Here is a 14,238-nt window from a genome sequence, read left to right as displayed (position 1 = left end):
CACATAAACACACATGAACATCTGGTGTCACATCCCAGCCCGAGGCTCCACCACCGTAGCACGATATTGTCCGCTTTGGGCCCCGACCACGCCCTCACGGTTTTATTTCTGGGAACTCACGAGCAACTTTTCAGTGGGTCACCCATCATGAGAGTGCTCTGGCCACCTCACTTATCTTTGGAGTTCCCATATGGGAGTATGTATGAGTATCTAATGACCCCATCCGCCCCATATTTTTCATCCCCGTAAAGACATGAAACCCTAATCTTATAAAGGAAAAAGAAATATATACTTAGAATTTTATTTCATAATTTATTTCTATCAAAAGTTTCACAATATTAGTGCATCGCTTCAAATCCAATCTAACAAAAAATGGTAAAATTATGGCCTTTATAAAGAGTTAATTCCAAAAATTTGCAAAAATATTACATCCTTGGACTTAATTCAGGTATACTTGACAACATCATTGAGAATATAGACTAAAAGCAATGAAATTGGGTATAGAAGGTTGTTAACCTATATCAGATGATTAACATATACTGTAATCTTGTATACTGAATCAAGAACAGAGAAGAAAGAAAGAGAGACTCGAGAGAAGTTTAGGAAGAGAAGAACTATATGTTGTATTTCTTACTGATTAAGTAATTACATGATGAGTTCTTATATATATACTATTACATATAACAGCTAACTAACTAACTATACTAGGATTGTGACAAGTGTCACAATATTAAAACACTATACTCTAACATCCCCCCTCAAGAACATGCGGTGATGAACCAAGCATGAGATTGCGGCAATGAGTTCGGAAAAGAGGACCACTCAAGCCCTTGGTAAGAATATCGGCAAACTGCTCTTGAGAAGATACAAATTGCACGGATAGTTGTTTCTGTGAGACCCTTTCGCGAACAAAATGGACGTCGACTTCGATGTGCTTGGTCTTTTGATGTTGGACAGGGTTGAAAGACAAGGCAATGGCTGACAGATTGTCACAAAAGAGGACAGGCACACTAGGTAAGGGAATGTGCAGAAAAACTAACAACTGTTTGATCCAATCCAACTCAGCAGATGTAAACGATAAAGCTCGGTACTCAGCTTCGGTTGAGGATCGAGAAACAGTTTGTTGCTTCTTAGAGGACCAGGAAATCAGACTATTACCCAAAAAGACCACCAAACCAGTAGTAGATCGCCTGTCATTAGGGTCCCCTGCCCAATCAGCATCACTAAACGTCTTCAACTGCAAATCTCCTTTAGTATATGATATACCAAACTGCATTGTGCCCTTCAGATATCTTAAAATGCGTTTAACCGCAGTAAAGTGGGACACCATTGGATTCTGCATGAACTGACACACTTGGTGCACAGAAAAAGCAATGTCAGGCCGTGTGAAAGTCAAGTATTGAAGAGCTCCTACAAGACTTCGATACAACGTAGGATTGGAATAAGGTTCCCCATCCTCATTCAATAACCTGTTGTAAGGAAGACATGGGGTATCACACGGTTTGGCTTCAATCATTTCAGATTTAACCAACAAATCCTCAACATATTTGGTTTGGGACAGGAACAAACCATGTGCAGTCTTAGTGATTTGAATCCCTAAGAAGTAGTGGAGTAGGCCTAAGTCCTTGATATCAAACTCAGTGGTGAGAGCACTAATGACCTGTGTAATTGCATCAGAAGCATTGCCAGTTATAATGATGTCATCCACATAGAGAAGCAACACCACAATTTCATGACCAACATGCTTAACAAATAGAGATGAGTCAGAATATGTGTTCTCAAATCCCAAAGAAGGAAGAAACTGAGTAAAGCGGTCATTCCAGGCCCGAGGAGCCTGCTTGAGACCATAGAGAGATTTAATCAGCTTACACACCAGAGAAGGATGATTTGGATCTTCAAAACCTGGAGGTTGAGACATGTAGACCTCATCTTGTAGAAGTCCATGCAAAAACGCATTTTTAACATCCAACTGGCGAAGAGACCAATTAAACTGAGCAGCCAGAGCAAGAACTAACCGTACAGTAGTAGGTTTCACTACAGGGCTAAAAGTCTCCCCATAATCCAATCCGGGTTCTTGACTGAAGCCCTTAGCAACTAACCGGGCTTTGTGTCTTGCAATAGACCCATCTGAGTGTCTCTTAATCTTGAAAATCCATTTACAGCCAACCAGGTTCTTGTTTGCTGGTAAGTGAACTAGACTCCAAGTGCCTTGAGCATGTAAAGCATTAACTTCTTCTTTCATGGCTGCTAACCACACAGGTACTTTGATGGCAGACTTATAACTAGCTGGTTCCACCAAGGATAGATCAGTGCCCCCAGAATCCTGAACACTGGCTAAGAGAGCCTTCTTTTTGAAAATCCCACTTTTGCTTCGGGTTTGCATAGGATGCAAATTAAGTGGAGGAATGGGCAACACTACTGACAGAGTATCAGGATTAAAAATAGGTATTTCTGATGCAGAAGTGGAACTAATATCAGGTACCACAGGGATCTGAGAAGAGACTTGGATTGGAGCAGTAATGGACTGAGAACTTGGAGAGACTTCAGGTAAATCCAAGGCAGAAGGTTGATGAGGTGATTCTGGGATAAATGAGACAATTCTATTTTCGGGAGTAACTATAGGGGCATGACAATTGAAACTAGGAGATGGATATACAACTCTATGTGCAGTGGAAACTGTGTTGGAAGATGCAGTCAATAAATCTGTGTAGGGAAAATGTTGTTCATCAAAGATAACATGCCTAGAAACAAACACTTTCTTTGTAGACACATGATAGCATAGATAACCTTTATATTTTGTGGTATACCCTAGAAACACACACTTTGTGGTTTTTGCTTGTAGTTTGGTACTATTATAGGGTTTGAGAAGGGAAAAACAAGCACATCCAAAAATTCGAAGATGTGTAAGTATTGGATATGTCCCAAATAGGATCTCAAAAGGAGATTGGTTATGAAGGACAACAGTAGGCATTCGATTGATGAGATAGGTGGCTGTTTGACAAGCATAAGACCAGAACTGATGTGGCAACTTGGCTGTTTGGAGCAGTGTGATAGTGGTTTCAATGATATGTCTATGCTTCCTTTCAGCTACCCCATTTTGTTCAGGGGTATAGGGACAAGATAATTGATGTGAAATGCCTTTGTCAAGAAGAAAATGTTTCAATTTGAGACTGGTATACTCTCCCCCCCCATCAGATTGAAGAATTTTAATTGAGGCAGAAAACTGAGTAACAACAAAGGAATGAAAAGCAACAAACGTAGAGAACAAATCAGACTTGTTTATTAAAGGGAAAATCCAGCAATATCTGGTACATTCATCTATAAAGATGGTGTAATATCTATAACCATCCACTGATATACATGGTGCAGGACCCCACAAATCTGTATGAATAGTTTCAAAAGGAATGACTGACTTCTTGACATGCTTTGGAAAAGGGAGCTTGCTAAATTTGCCTTCTAGACAGGTATGACATAGCATAGGTAACGAGGATTTGGGAACAGGTACATTAGATTGATGCAACATCAGAGAGACAACATTATTTGATGGATGACCTAACCTATGGTGCCACAAATCAGATTGAACAAGTTGTCCAAGAAAGGCCTTAGCTTGATTATTCTTCTGGAAATTGGAAGTGGACAAAGAGTGGATAGGATACAGCCCATTACTGCACAAGCCTTTGTAGAGGATCCTCCCTGTGGTTTTGTCCTGAATCCAAAAACAAAAAGCATCAAATATAAGCCAGCAATTATTGTCAAGGCAAATGCGATGTACTGACAACAGGTTCTGAGTTAATTGAGGAACACAGAGCACAGAGGTCAATTTGATTGGAGAAACTGATGTATGAATAGTAGAATGACCAACATGAGATACTTTCAAACCTTCCCCATTTGCAGTGTGAATTGTTTCATTTGATGGATATGGTGATGCCAGGGACAGATTAGTCAAATCAGCTGTCATATGATTGGTGGCCCCAGAGTCCGTGAGCCACACTTGAGAAGGACCTGAAGAACTGGATGACTGAGGTGCAGAGTTGTGCACTGTGTGCATGGCTTGCATAGGGGGTTGCGGTGCATGAAACTGAGAAGGTGTGAATGAGGAATGCTGAGGAGGAGCTTGATAGGAATTATACTGAACAGGCGGTGGTTGCATAACATATGATGACTGTGGAAACACAGAAGAAGGGTTATGCATTCCCATGTAATTGGGACCCTTATCATTATGGAAGCAATACCAAGTGGTATGGTTACTTCGACCACAAATGTGACATTTTGTTGGCTCATGTGAAGAGGCTCCACAGAATGGGGCAGTATGTCCCGCAGAATTGCACAACTGACAAATGTGAGGCATGGGTGCAGAAGGACGACCAAACGGTTGACCAGGAGATGGACCAAGAACTCCAGGATTAGAGGTAGGAAGCATATGTGCCATGGGGGAAAACACTGGTCTAGAGTTATAAAATCTCGAGCCCTGATTGAAACGACCTTTGCCCTTGTTCTTGTTCCCATTATAGGGTCTAAAGCCTCCAGTGACTGCCTGAGATTGACCATGATGAGGAGAGAAACCCTGAGACTGAACCGAAGCCCCTTTTGTGTAAGTGGAACCTGTATTAGCAACCATAGCTGTCAGAAGAGGATTATGTACTGAATTATCAACAATGATTTCCTCTGCAAGTAACTGTGACCGAAAATCTTTCAGTGAAATCACACTTTCACGCCCCCTGATAACACACCGGAAAGTGTTATACTCAGCAGGTAAACCATTCAAAGCAAGAATAACAATGTCTTCATCCGCAAAAAAGACCCCAGCAGCAGACAAATAGTCTCGAGCTTCCTTAATGCGATGAAGATATTGAGAAATCGAATCGGACCCCTTTTTAATAGTTTGCAAATTGGATTTCATCTGAAAGATGCTAGTCCGAGAAACAGTTGAAAATTGTTCCTTTAACCTAAACCACAGATCCTTGGAGCTAGTACTACCAATCGCACAAGACATGGCAATAGGAGATAAAGTAGCAGTAATCAATTGCATAATAGCTCGGTCATGCATTTTCCATACTATATATTCATCATTCAGAGAAGAAGAAGAGATACCAGATTCACCGGATGACGAAGCATATTGAGATGGACAGGCAATCGAACCATCAACATACCCCATGATGCCATTGCTATCAAGCAAAAGTTGCATCTGGAAGTGCCAATTGAGATAGTTCGAATCATCAAGCTTGACATTAACCGACGTAGAAATGGAGGAAATCAAGCCCGTAATTGGAGATTGAAGGAGTTGTAGTTGTGAAGCAGTCACCATCGTGAATTCAAGATCAACTTGTCAGTGAGACAATACAACAAACACAAGGTGTGCAGAATTGAGCACGTACCAAAGAAGAGCAAAAGAACGATAGGAAACCCTAGAAATTGCAGAAATGAGAAATAGAAGAAGACGAATTCGGATCAAGAAAGAAGAAAGAAACCAATCCGAATCAGAGAAGGCGGAAGCAACAGAGGATCGTATCTTCAAGCGTAAGCAACAATGGCGATTGATACCATGTTAACCTATATCAGATGATTAACATATACTGTAATCTTGTATACTGAATCAAGAACAGAGAAGAAAGAAAGAGAGACTCGAGAGAAGTTTAGGAAGAGAAGAACTATATGTTGTATTTCTTACTGATTAAGTAATTACATGATGAGTTCTTATATATATACTATTACATATAACAGCTAACTAACTAACTATACTAGGATTGTGACAAGTGTCACAATATTAAAACACTATACTCTAACAAAGGTAAGCCAAGAATGATGTCCAAAGGGAAAGGGTGGAGACAAAGCTTGCAATGAGACCCATTACAGTGCAGATAATTAGAACTACCAAAACTTCAGCAGAAAAATCCCAAGTTATTTCACGAGCATAAATTATAGCTAGCAGCACAGAAAATCCCAGAACATTGTTCATAAACACCCCACCATAAATCTGCATCCAAATAAATATGTTCCACATAAAACATGAAAAATATATATATATTAGGTTTCATATAATTGAAAATGAAAGAAAAAATAAAAAAATTAGGCACAATGACAAACCTCAGAAAATGTCAAAGATGTGGTTCTTGGAGTTTTTTTTGCAGCTGCCTTAATTGCTGAAGTGGCTTGTCTGGCATTAGTTGCCAAGGGGACTAGCACAAATGCTACAAGGAAAGAAGGGATGCTTGCAGCTGTGGACAAATTCTGAACACTATCTATAAGAGGTTCTGCTAAAACTGCCAATACAACAAACCCTAGAACCAAATATGTTATAGCTTTCACCCAAGCCCATATTGACTCGTCAATAGCTCCACCACTGCTTTTCTCTTCATCTACCAACTTATCTGTTTCTTCCCAAGTTCTCTACACGATCATTTAAAAAAATTAAGCTTAACATATGTAATCATGTAACTACAATATGATCCGTGTGCATAAAACTTTTCTTTTTGTATCTTTAACGAGAGTGATTTCTATATATGTGTCAGACGAACGATTTGCATGTAAGGAGAAATGAGTTTCTTATAGGATAAGAAGCTCAGCAGTGTTCATTTCAATTCCTTTCCCTTATATAGTTCTCAGAGTTACTTACTTGGTAGATATCGTCCTCAGATTCAAGTGAAGGAGGAGCTTGATCGTTGGATTTGTTTATCCATTTTGTTAATCCAGTAACAAATTCTTCCTCGCTAATCAACTGGTCTCCACTTGTGTCAAGTTCTTCTATCAGTTTTACAACTGATTCATCCACGTTTCCAGGAATTTTACCAAACTTGATATCCCCAATCAGTTTTCTCAATTCTGATTGGGATATAAAATTATTTCCATCAAGATCAATCTTTTCAAACAACCTGTTTTTCCATGTTGAAGAAAGTGGTCAGTAGGCTCAATGAGACAGCAAAAAGATTAACAGATTTTCTCTCCTGCGCACCGGGTTTGTGCATGGGTTGTACATGACCTGATTTAATTTTAGGACACAAATAGAGTGGGGTTAAGATATTTAAACTATTATTTCTCTTTTTCTATAGCCAATGTAGGATTCGATTAGTGGGGCACATATGGAAAGTCCACACCTTGGCAACCACGTGGAGCCAAGGAGACTTATCCTACACGCGGGGCCAAGGGACCCACCCATCAAGTGGCAGTACGTACGGGCCCTCTTCTTAACTCTGATACCATGTAAAATTATTAGAGAGACGGGCCAATGACCCACTTCCAACAACATACCGTCCTCAACTTTGTAATTACCACCTGTACAATCCGTCAAGTGTGAAGTTTTATCACAAAAGACTTCGGTGTTAGTTAGAGTGAGATTAAAATATTTAAACTATTATTTCTCTTTTTATATAGCCAATATGAGACTCAACACAATATTCTATGACGCCACAAGAATATAAATGTATACATAGCAACCAACGAATTAATCTATGGTACCCTTTATAAAAGGGTACTGTTACTCTTTATTAGACGAAATGTAGTTCGAACCTTCTAATATTGGGTATATCAGGCCTGCCGTCATTTGTGACAATGCTCCCGAGCGAATTGATTTGGACATGTCTTAGTACTTCTGACATTAAATTCTTCTTTATTTCTCGTTCTCTTCTTCTATTTATAATCCAAGGTTGAAAGACCTGCTCATCAGATATAAATTATTGAGTAAATTAATATGAAAAAGGCAAATGATCTTCTTCACATACTGCATTTCATTAAAGTTCTAACCATAATCTGGGCAAGCATGATATATAGGCCTCGTTTCAAGGTGTGTCGAAAGAAGAAATGAAAAAGGAGGCCAACTTGGAGGTAGATGAGTTACCTCATATATGTTCTCCAACGATCTTCCGGAATTTTGTTTATGCGCTGACTTGATCTCCTCAATCCATTTTATGAAGCCATTGATGAATTCGTCTTTATTAATTTTCCCATCATGATCAAGATCAAACTGTTTCATCACTTCTTCTGTTCCTTTATCCTTCTCGTCTTCTGTTGATATGAACTTGATTTCACGAAGTAGTTCTCTTACTTCAGAAGGTGATACGTAATTGTCACCATCGTCGTCTACTTCCTCAAACAGCCTGCAATATTTAGTTGGTGACCAATCAAACAGTACCCCTATTTATGCAATTCCACATGACCAAGACATTATTTGATTAGCAAATTTGGTGACTCTAACACTATCGACCCGCGGCAAGACCCAACGAGACCTCACCTTCTTATAGCAGGTATATTTGGTGCCCCTTTTACGGTGAGGACTCTTGCCAGTGCATGTTTTTGGATATGTTGTAAAATGCTTGAAACCAAATGCCCAAGTTTCACAAATTCTAATCTTCTTTTTTGAACCCATGGCCGGAAGATCTGTAAGGTTAGAAGTAAATATTTTACATGAATACTCCAAAGACATCAACATATAATAGTAACAATATTATTAGTTGACGCATAGAGATATTCATGAATGCGTACCTGATAAATGAAGTACAATAACAGGAATACAACAGAAACACTGAGAGCAGTCAAGATTGCAATGCGTTCCCCGGAAGAGGATGGAAAGATTTTTGCCATTTGCATGATAAGAAATGGAATTACTGAACAAACCATAATCCTTGCAAGGGAGCTGGTCTCTGAATCCGTAGTAGTACCCCAATCTATATATGGATTCAAAGGAGTTAAAAAAATGTAATAACAAGTTGTCCATGGACATTCTTCTCTAAGGTAGTGAGGAGGCTGAAGGCTGACCTGTCAAAGATGCAGACAGTCTTTTCCAAGAAAAAGAGGATGAATTTGAATCATTGGAAGCCTTAGAGCTTAGATTATTTGAAAACTCTTGGCTACTGACTATTACACAGGTCCCCCATAGTATAGTTAAGCTCAAAATTGATGATCCAGCCAACAACCCAACTCCAGTATAGACATATTTCTGAGCAATCTCCTTGGAGTTAAAAAACCCAGAAGCTGCGTGAAGAAGGTGAAGGGTTACATAAAAGGGTGTAATTATGCAATATAACTTCTGTTCAAAAAAAAAAAAAATTATGTTACTTTTTTTGTTTTTTTAGAAAGAGGACAATTAGTGACAGGTCAAATTAACTTACTTTTAGTGTAAAATATATAGTTGTACTAAAAAAATATATAATTCTATAATATTAATTTAAGTAGTTAAAGAAAATAAATGAGTTTAATTGATTGCAACTTTTAAATCCAGTAGTGTGGTGGTGAGATTAATAATTTAAGGACGATTAGTCATTTTTTATTTTGATGTTTAATTTTTAATTTTTGTGTTACTAACAAAAAACGAAATACATGAGAGAAACGAGGGATGAAGAATAATGGATGAGGGATGGTGCGAGACATGTAGAATAAATCTATGTTGAAAGAAAGTGAATTCCACAATGGAAAAATAAGAGAACTTGCATGTGCTTATAAGAAATTGGTTTACTTCCTAAATTGCTAATTGATTTTATGGTGCAACCTCAACTTTCTTCTCGGTATGAGAGTAGGTTGTGTCATATGTGAAGTTTAACGGTCACATGTGCTTCAAGTCTCCTAATCTATGTTGTACACGTGTTAAACTTGAAAATTCACCACACATGAGGGGGTGTGTTGAGAGTGAATCCCACATTGAAAAAAGACGGGATCTTGCACATGCTTATAGGCAATTAGGCTAGCTACTCTCTATATTTCTAATTGATTTATGGTAAAACATCAACTTTCTTCTCCAAAAAAGAAAAAAAATATCAACTTTCTTCACAAAGAAGAACACACAAATAAAAACTAAAATTATTTTCACTTTCAAAATTTTGTTTTAATTTCTTCTTCCTCCCATCACCCTTTTTCATCTTTTATTTTTCCTATATCTATGCACAAACATGAACAAATAGTTATCAACGAGCTTCAAATCTTTTATACCCAAAACTCTATATGGCCTCTACGTCTCTTGCTTAAAGTTTTGACATTTGTCCACCTCGTTTACCAGAACCAAAGTCTAAAATATCGATATTATCCCGATATTTCCATCGAATTCGTGTTTTTGGACTACCGATATTTTCGATATCATCGATATTTTAGACCTTGATAGGAACTTTGTGTGGTACTAAGTCACTCATGTATCTTACCATGTAATGTATAAAGTGTAAAATATTGTACTAATTCATTATATATAAATGATTATGGTGTGTTTAAATTTTTTTCATTAATTACTACATATTTTATACACTCACAATATTTGCCAGCTAGCTATATAATCAACTTAAATTAGTTAAATCCATCATGCAATGCATTTCCTTCCAATTTTTTGTGATAAACTAATAGATAATTGACTAAATAAACATCCTGCAAAGTTTCAATAAGAATTTTCAAGTTTTTCTTATAATTTCCGTGGTTTTTATTCAATTTTTATCGATATCGATAATATCCCGATATTTCCATCGAAATTTCCGTGTTTTTGGACTACTGATATTTTCGAAATCATCTATATTTTAGACCTTGACCAGAACTAACATGTTAACTCCAAATAAAAGGAAAAAAAAAATTGATAAGAAAATCAAAGACAACAAAAAGCAGCTGAGTGTAACCATCCCCTTCCCGCTGAGTGTAACCATCCCCTTCCCGCTGACCACAGTAACCAACACGGCCCCCCCCCCCCCCCCCCCCCCTCTCGGGCCACCACCTCTCTCTCTCGGAGGGTTTGGGGTATGAATCTAGGAATATCTGAATCTGATTCATTTTCACATTTAAGTTTTTTTTCTCATTTGTGGATGTGTGTTTTATTTCAAATCTGGGGCTTGTAATTTTGGAACTTTGGATTCTTTATTTATTCACAATCCTTGGGTCTAGTGTACTTAGTTGCTCTGTATACTCAAGTTTTAATTCTGGCCCGCTGATATCCTAACATATGTTTTATTGATTTAAAACGTAATAGACGTGTTAATTAATTTTTAAAATGTAATCAGTGTGTTAATTAATTTTTCTTAAGTTTTAAAAACAAAGAACACATGCTATATTTTGAGTCAAATCAAATAGTGAGTATACAATGTATTCATTACTGAGTACTTAAATATTATTAATTATTAATTATTTCCTTTACTTAATTCGCAAACAATCCCTTCCAATTGTCATCATACCAAATGCTGACTAATCAATACCTACGAAAGTTGACTTTAAAATGGGTCTCTTGAGTCTTGATCTTACGATTTTTATTCTTTTTTTTAAGTATATTGTTTACAACACGATTAGCCAACCTAAGTCATTCAGCAAGTCTTCTATTAAATAATTGTGAAATATTTTTCTTCCTAATAAAATAATTGTATAATTATATATTGTGATTCACTAATTTGATAACATGTGTGCATATCACAACTCACAAGCTAGTATATATTATGCATGTCCTTATTCTATGAAGATTTTTCACGGAATTATCAAAATGATTAATTGTAGATAAACTCAGAAACCAATTATATCTATTTCAAATTTCAGAGACAAAAGTGAAGAGTTGTGCAAATCTCAAAGACCATTTTAACTAAAAAATCTTTTGTACCACAGTTAAGTGATGGTAATATATGAATTGTAATAAGTAAGGTGGTGAACATTAAGTGTGGTGAGCAAGCATGCACCCAATAAATACCGGGTCCACTTCGAAGACTTACAAATTAAATTCAGAAGGTCTTCCATATTAACAGCTGGCATCCCTCACATCCAGCTATGTACTCTAATTATATTCATTAACAACAAATTCAAGGAATTTGACTGTAATTATTATTATTATTTTTTTTTTACTTTTTGAAAGAAAAAAAAATTGTTGGTAAGTCATGATTATCTACTATTTATGGGCCCGGAGAGGCTATGAGAAATTTTGGATATCTGTAGTTATGTTTATCCAAGGGAACTGTTATTAGCATTTCAAAAATTTCATTTTACACTCCTTATAAGTATATTTTTCTTTCTAATTATAGAAAGTTTGGAGTGCCAAATGAGATTTTTGGAGTGCTAATAACAATTTTCTTATCCAATAATTAACAATTCAATAATATAACATATGAGATAGATTGGCATTCAAGACAATTTTCAATTAAATTATGTACATAGCACATTAATCATATATTAAATCTAATTCATTTGCTTTGTTGTGTGATCAATAGCACATGATCGTGAATGTTGGACATTCGTTCCATGCAACGAGTGCATGAAAGTCTTTCTCGATATGAAGGGAAGCCAAAATAAGCAGACAAGTAAAACACATTTAGCAGATCATCATCTATGATTTGTGACAACAAGAAAGATGATAAAAATTTGTGAGTTGTGTTTGTGTATGGAAATTAAGAAGAATAAGAAGATTTACATACCAAGAAGTAAAAGAGACTCAGGAAGGGCACCGATGACGTGAAATGCACTAGCACCAAACACACCAGGACCCAAGATCTTGAAAATCTGTTCACCTCCAGCGGCCAAATAAGATTCACCATGAAACAACAAGTATTCATACACCACCATTAGAAACACATGCCCAAAAACACTGTTGGAGCATGGCAAGAACCCGTAAAGCTGCTCGCACGATGACTCTGTTGAATATCGATTCTCAATTCTTTTGAGAAGTAACAGGGAGCTGGTACTTTCATTTTGATATTCATGATCTATACCATCTGAAACCAATTGGGAAGACGAAGTACCCTGAGTATTGAGTCCAAAAGAACGACCTCTGACTTCCACCATTATTACAAGAAGAACAAAAACTACCCAATATGCAGTTTTGGTGATGTTGCTCATCGATGATCTTCTCTTTTTGATCTGCTAGAAAAGAAGACGGGAGCTAGAGGATGATATGGAAGTTGATTATTTTATATTTTCATGTCAATTGTCATGCTTATGAGCTTAGAAAAGTATAAGGAAGACCAGTGTGCGTAAATAAGGTCAATCGTTTTATTTTCAGTGGTTAGAGAAGATTTTTTGTGACTTTATTCCAAATCAGAAACAGCCAAGCAGCCAACTGTCATAAAAATAAGGAGAAGTAATAAAAAGCCCCTCACAATAGGGTAATTCTAAGGAGAAGTAATAAAAAGCCCCTCACAGGAAAAAACTACTCAGTACTACGGTCTAGTGGTATTCCTTTTCATTTAGAAGTGAGAAGTTTTAGGTTTGAATCTCGTGGATGGCAAATTCAATACTAAATTAGGCTGCCCATAGTGCGGCTTAGCCGAACTCCCCTTCCCTTAGTGTAACATAGCGATGTACTAAAAATAAAAAAGGCTAAATTTGTAGACTAAATTTTGTAAAGTAAATTACATGGAAGTTGATAATTAGATTATTACTTAAGCGTGCCATTCCTATTGGTGACACATCATTTAGTTTGTAAATTTTGTCTACAAATTTAGTCTTTCTAGCACTATCCCTCACAAAAAGTTTAGGGGTGTTAGTGAAGCAAGTTGGAGTTTCACCACAAACTTAATTGACAATATGAGAACGGACTAAAGATTGTTTATTGGGCTAAATATTAGAACAAATAATTAAGAAATTTTTGCAATACGCCGTGCCGAAGTTTTCATCGTTCTCAACTTGGACCTGGAAACGATGAAGAAGACACGTATGACTGTTACTAGGAAGATCGCGATCGTACGAGTAGCCATATGGCGAACAATAGTTCCGTACACGCTTGAAATGGGACAAAAAAATTTAAATGGGCATTACACATCATTATGCAGTGTAGCTGCAATAACCAAACGTAATGCAGGGGTAAAGGCCGAACAAATGTAAAACTGATATCTATTACTTGCGATGTTTCATGAAGTTTTATAAATTGGCGGGGTAGTTGTGTTATTACTATTGTAAATTCCCCAATCATTTTGAAAATGCTTTACAACTCAAGGCAACAAAGTGAAGTAGTAACAAGGCATTAATGCAAATACATTGAAATTTTATTCTAGCTCATGAAACATCCCACAAATTCGTTAGCCCTAGAGATGTTAAATTCTCTATTTAAGATAGAGAAGAAGGTGGTGCCACGGAATTTACAAGTATACAATGATTAAATAGTCGGTCAGCCCTGGCTTGAATGACAGTTCTGTTCCCGGTGTGTTCATAAGTAAATGTGCTGTTCACGAAAACATTATGGCACCATCTTCCCAACGCCACAAGGGCCCGACAACTAAAGTCATCAATTTTCTTCCCTTTGAAAATATAGTTGTAGACGTCGAATGCATACTTTATGCTGAAATGTTTTTTGCACTCAACCACGGCCGG

The 14,238-nt window shown here is 37.0% G+C and overlaps 1 pseudogene; it reads right to left on the bottom strand.

The window, feature by feature from the left end:
• Positions 1-373: 373 nt before the first annotated feature.
• Positions 374-12,880, bottom strand: LOC126615086 (sodium/calcium exchanger NCL2-like; annotated as a pseudogene).
• Positions 12,881-14,238: the final 1,358 nt, after the last annotated feature.

Source organism: Malus sylvestris, chromosome 3 (assembly GCF_916048215.2).
Source record: "Malus sylvestris chromosome 3, drMalSylv7.2, whole genome shotgun sequence".
In the NCBI taxonomy this organism is placed as follows: domain Eukaryota; kingdom Viridiplantae; phylum Streptophyta; class Magnoliopsida; order Rosales; family Rosaceae; genus Malus; species Malus sylvestris.
The sequence above is the reverse complement of the archived record's forward strand: the minus strand, read 5'-3'. Positions and strand labels throughout refer to the sequence as shown.